This window comes from Artemia franciscana, chromosome 8 (genome assembly GCF_032884065.1).
Source record: "Artemia franciscana chromosome 8, ASM3288406v1, whole genome shotgun sequence".
In the NCBI taxonomy this organism is placed as follows: domain Eukaryota; kingdom Metazoa; phylum Arthropoda; class Branchiopoda; order Anostraca; family Artemiidae; genus Artemia; species Artemia franciscana.
Window position 1 is genome coordinate 6,022,404 of NC_088870.1, and position 7,705 is coordinate 6,030,108.

Genomic DNA, 7,705 nt, shown 5'->3' on the forward strand with positions numbered 1-7,705 from the left:
AAACGCAGAAACAAACGAACATACACACACAAACAAACACAAACAAACAAACACAAATACACGACCATAAGAACATACATACACGCTCGCACACACAAACACACACACACAAACACACACACACACACACAAACACAAAGACACACAAACACAAACACGCAAACACAAAAATATACACAAACACACTCTCTCTCTCTCACAGACACACACACACACACACAGTCGAACACACTGACACATACAAACAGATACAGAAACACCCTCCCATACACAAACATACACAGACACACATACACACTCACAAACACAGTCACACACACAAACACAGACACACAAAAATACATACAAACACACACAAAAACTGAAAAAACACACTCTCTCACACACAGACATAAAACACGCAAACACACACTTATGCACACATAAAGACACACAAATACAAACACACACAAAGAAACACACGCACACACACACACAGAAACACACACAAACACAAACACACAAACAAACACAAACACACACATATACACACAAACATATACAGACATAAAAACACACACACATACACAAACATATACATACATACACTCACACACACACAAACACAAACATACTCACACATACACACACGCCACACACATAAAAACACGCAGGTATACTTACACACTGACATGCATACACATACACACAAACACACAAACAAACAAACACACACAAACAAACACAAACACACGCATACACCCAAACACATAAAAACATACACACAAACTCTCACCCACAAACAAACACGCAAACACTCACACAAACACATTCAAACAAGCAAAGAAATACACACACAAACACACACTCAAAAATATACCCAAACACACTATCACACACACACAGTAATACACACAGACAAATAAAAACACACACAAACAGACTCTCACATACACAAACATACACAGACACACATAAAAACTCACTAATACACACACACACATATAAATAGAGACACACAAAAACATACACAAACCCACACACACACAAACATACACAAACACACTCTCAAACACATATACACGCACATACAAACTTGCACAAACATAAACACACACACACACACACGCACACACACACACATACACACACACATACACACAGAAATAGACACGCACAAATACACTCACACACACACACACACAACTACACACAAATACACACACACACAAACACACACACATATACACACACAAACATACACACAAAAACAAATACACACACACACACACACGCACACACAAAGAAAACAAAAACACATACAAAAACAAACATATACACAAACACACACACATACATACACGCACAAACACACACACACACACATACACACACACACACACACAAACATAAGGACAAACACATACATACACACAAACACAAATACACACACCCACAAACACACATACACACAAAAGCACACACACACACACACTCACAAACACACTCACGTGCACACGGAGACAAACACACACATACACACAAACACACATACGCACACAAAGGGACACAAACACACACCCACACATACGCACACATATACACACGCACAGACATACACACACGCAAACACGCACACATACACACACACACACACAAACACACATACACACACATACACACACAAAAACACACACACACAAACACATACACACACACGCACAAACACACACATAAACACACACACACAAACACAAAAAGAAAACAAAAATACTCACAAAAACAAACACACACACAAACACACATGCACACACAAAAAAACATACATACACACACGCACAAGCTCACACACACAAACATACACACACACTAACACACACGCACACACCCACACACACACGCTAACACACACAAACACAAAAACACACACACACAAACAGACAAATAATAACACACACACACACACAAACATACATACACAAACACACACACACGCGCACACACACAGACACACACACACACGCACGAATACATAAACACAAAAAAACACAAACAAAAACACACTCACAAACAAAGACACACACACACCACACACAAAAACACACACAAATACACACACATAAAAATATAAACACACGCTCGCATATACAAACACACACATACAAACACACACACGTACACAAACAATACACACAGACAAACAAATACGCACACACAAAAATATACACAAACACACTCTCTCTCTCAGAAAGACACACACACACACACACATTAAAACACACAGACACATACAAACACACACAGAGACACCCTCCCATACACAAACATACACAGACACACCTACACACTCAAAAACACAAACAAGCACACACAAACACAGACACAAGAAAACACACACAAACACACACACACAAACACAAACACACACAAAAACAGACACAAACACCCTCTCTCACACAAAGACACAAACACTCACACACAAACATATGCACACATAAAGACACACAAATACAAACACACACAAAGAAACACACACACGCACACACACACACACAAAAACACACAAACACGCACAAAAACTCACACACACAGACGAACACAAACACAAACACATACAGAAACACACAAATACACAAAAACACGCAAACACAGATACAGAAACACACACAAACACACACACACACATATACACACATACACACACACAAACACACACACACAAACATATACACAAAAACACACACACAAATAAACACAAACACAATATCACACACAGTAATACAGACAGACACATACAAACACACAAAAACACACCCTCACATACACAAAAATACACAGACACACATACAAACTCACAAATACACACAAAGACATACACAAACCCACACACACACACAAACATACAAAAACACACTCTCGCACATATATACACGCACACACACACATGCACACACACAAACACACAAGAACAAACACACACACAATTTCACACACACATATGAACACAAACACATAAATACACACAAAAAACACACACAAACACATACACACACATACGCACACACACACACACACACACACAAAGAAACACACAAACACAGCCACACACACACACATACACAAACACACACACAAACATATTAATACAAAAACAACACACATATTCATACACACTCTCACACACATAGACACACACAAACACACACATGCACGCAAACACACACATATACACACACATACACACAAACACGTACAAAAACACACATACAAACACACATATACACTCACAAACACATACACACACAGAGACACACACACACATACACAAACACCTATAAATACACAAACACACACAAATACACTCATACATACACACACAAACATACAAGGACACGCATTTACGCACACACACACACACAAACACACACACAGAAACAAACAAACATACACACACAAACAAATACACACTAACACACACAAATACACACACATAAAAACATACACAAACACTCGCACACACAAACACACACACGCACACACAAAAAACACAAACACAAACAAACACGCACACACGAAAATATACATAAACACACTCTCTCTCTCAAACAGACACACACACACACAGTAAAACACACAGACACACACAAACACACACAGACACACCCTCCTATACACAAACATACACAGACACACCTACACACTCGAAAACACACTCTCAGACACACACAAACACAGATAGACAAAAACACAAACAAACGAGCACACACACAAACACACACAAAAACAGACAAAAACAAACTCTCTCAAACAAAAACGCAAACACGCAAACACACACTTATGCACACATAAAGACACACAAATACAAACTCACACAAAGAAACACATAAACGCACACTCAGACACACACAAACACACACAAAAACTCACATACACACAAACAGACGAACACAAACACAAACACATACACACACAAATAGACAAAAACACATACACACATACAGAAACACACACAAACACACAAACACATACATATACACACAAACACACACACACAAACATATACACAAAAACACACACACATATACACAAACATATACATACACACTGAAACACACACACACACTAAGGCTTAAACACTCACATACACACAAACACACACAAACAAACACACAAGCACACAAAAACAAATAAAAACATACACACAAACTCTCACACACAAACAAACACGCAAACACACACACACACACACACAAACAAACACGCAAAGACACACAAACACAAACACACACACACACAAATATACACAAACACACTATAACAGACAGTAATACACACAGATAAATACAAACACACATAAACACACCCTCAAATACACAAACACACACAGACACACATAGACACTCACAAATACACACACACACATATAAATACAGACACACGAAAACATACACAAACCCACACACACATACAAACATACACAAACATACTCTCAAACAAATATACACGCAAAACCATTCTTACGCAAACATAAACACACAAACACACACACACGCACACACACAAACACACAAAAACACACATACACAATTTCAAACACACATACGAACACAAACACATACATACACACAAACAAACAAACACAAACACACACACACACAAAAATATGCACACACACAAACATATGCACACAAACACACACACGCAAATAAACAAACAAACACACAAATAAACAAACATATATATATATATATATATATATTTATATATATATATATATATATATATATATATATATATATATATATATATATATATATATATATATATATATATATATATATATATATATATATATATATATATATATATATATATATATATATATATATATATATATATATATATATATATATATATACGTTTTTAACTACGTAAAAATTGCGAATACACAAAATTCTTTGCTGTCCAATTGTCTCTGCATATAAATAGATTGTCAGGTTTACCAACATATGGGAAAAACAATCCTTATTCAGATCTATACCTCATGATTCTAATGATTGCCCTTGAGCTTTGTTGATGGTGATTGCTAATCGAACATTCTCTGTGTCCTCGTCGTCATTTATATTTCCCCCTGTGCCCACTCGGCGTCCCCGTTGTAGTTGTGTTCCTGTGTCCCGGTTATTTATATTCCCTGTGTCCCGGTCTTCATTTGTGTCCCGGTGTCCCAGTCTGTAATTTCTCTTTCAGTGTCCCGGTCGTCATTTATATTCCCTGTGTTCCGATGTCCCGGTCGTCATTTGCGTCCCTGTGTCCCGGTCTTCATATACATTTGTTTTTGAATTTGGTATATGATGAAATAATTTTTTTTCCTTTTGGTCATTTTAGTGTTTTTTTTTTGTTTTTACCTTTGTTTTAGTTTTTCTAGTTTTTTTTCTTTTTTTTTTCTTTTTCTTTTTTTAATTTTTGTTTATTTCTATTTAATTTTATTTAGTTTTGTTTTCTCCTTGATTTTTCAGTTTTTTTCCTTTTTTCTACACAAAAACAAACAAAAGGCTAGGTTCAGCTGCCCTCAATTTTCCTCCCAAAATAATGAAATTGAAATATTGAAATTTTCCCTTACATAGTGTGAAGGTATCTCGTAGCAGAGTCTTTAATATCTTCATTGTGTTTTTGCACTCAGTATACCCTTGGACCTGCCAGAAAACAGTGAGATATCAAGTGGCTCTCCTTCTCAGATTTTAAAATAACAACTAATTTGGAGTAGAGTGCCTCACTAGCTCCGGGTAAGTGGACTCTTAAAATTTGTTTAGGTCCGATTGAGAGCTAATATGCGTCCCTTTATCCAAATCATGTAATAATCTTTCAGTTTAAACAGTGAGCAATAATGAATCGGTATCCCTACATTAAACTTGAACTTGTCCCTCCCTTGTCATTGGAGCTTACAAACATTATAATAAGACTCAAACATAAGTTCTTGTGAATTTATTATGGTGCAATGGCAGTGGCAGTGTTTTTATTTAAAACTTTTTTTTTTTCAATGTATGAGGATTATATAAGAGTCTATGATCGTGAACGATGTTAAATTTGGATCTGCTATGATTTGATCACATTTTTTTTGGTCGGTCACATTGTAACAACGACTCTAATTGCAAAAATTCTTGCACATTTTACCAAATTCCGAATATAAAATAACTTATAAGATTTCTTTTTCTACCTGTGTTTTTACCTCAAATGGTTTTTTGACAAACACATCAATATACGTATTCATATGACTTCTTATCGTGACTTCTTATCTTATATATGACTTCTTATCAAACTGGAAGACTCTAAGAATCTTTGTGACGTTGAAACCATTGACCAGCATCCACCGCCAAGAATCTGAATATTCTGTTTGAAATGAAGATAATGAATAAGCTTTTCGTTTTTATTGGTCAGTGCATACCTTCGTCTTCTACCAAAGATAATTATAGGGATTCTGGCACCGGTCTGCTTATATACGGGAAAAACAAAGTCTTTTACCAAATCAAGAAACTCCACGGTTATTTGACTCTCAATTTTGAAAAGCTATCCTTGTGGCCCATTATCCCCAACAGTGGTAATATTGGGAAATTATGAGTAGAAGGATTTTCCAGCCATTTGTAATTCCCAATCGACAAAAAAAGAGAGACATTGCTAAAAGATAAAGGGAATTCATATCCAAGAAAACCAAATTTGAATTTTACCGTTGGGCTCATAAATTGGGTCAGGTTCCAGGACACGATCCTCGTGAAAAATCGACCTTCCCCGACTAGATCTCTCTACAAATAATGACTTACCCACGTCGGTAATCAGACCTTTCTTTGCATCACTGACTTCGAGAGATAGATCTATAACAAGATGAATAGTTCAAAAAAATCCCAAAATTTCTTGTAAATTTTCTCACCCTCCCTTAGTCCAAACCTTTAAAGCAAATTCATATTCAGCAGTAGTGCATTAACAATCATAAAGTGAAGCATAAGACTCTTCTCTAGGTGGCAATTTTTCACTACGTAGCCTCGGGATTTTTTGTAGTACTCATACGGATATAAGCCCATACAGGTTAATAAATCATATATTTCATCATCTGGAAAGATCTGTCTGAGTTGGGGAACCTATTGGAATAATCGTTTTTTAATGAGTTATTATAATTTCTAGAGTTAGTATAGCTGAGTTTACTTGTTTGCTTTTAATGGGATATGGTTATTCCATTGCTTTGAGGTTAAGCTCATATTGATTCCTACCCTCTAATGATAGATTTATAGTTCAATTTATTTGAGAGACTTTCTCCAGTTCCTAGAAGAGGTCTTTCTCTCTGGGTGTTATCACTAGTGTCATCTTTTTGCTCAAGTAGAGTGGTCCGACAACTATATTGCCAAAGTCATATAGGTAATCTTTTTTCCCATATCATTAAGGAGGTGGTTTCTTTCTTCGAACTAGCGGAAGAGGGGAAGAAACCCCTGGAAGTACCGTACTGCACCAACCAGACATTCGATTACCCACAAATTGTGGTGAATAGGTGAGGAGGGCCTTACACTTCCCTTGTTCCTGGGAAATTTCAGCGACTTTTTTCAGGCATGGGGAAGACTATAATACTAAATTCTGTATTAAACTAGATATTCAATGAATTGCAGAATAAAGCAGGAAGTATTTTTGAAACAAGCTGTTGAATGTTTTGATAGAGACTCAATCTTAAAGTCAAAATAATTGT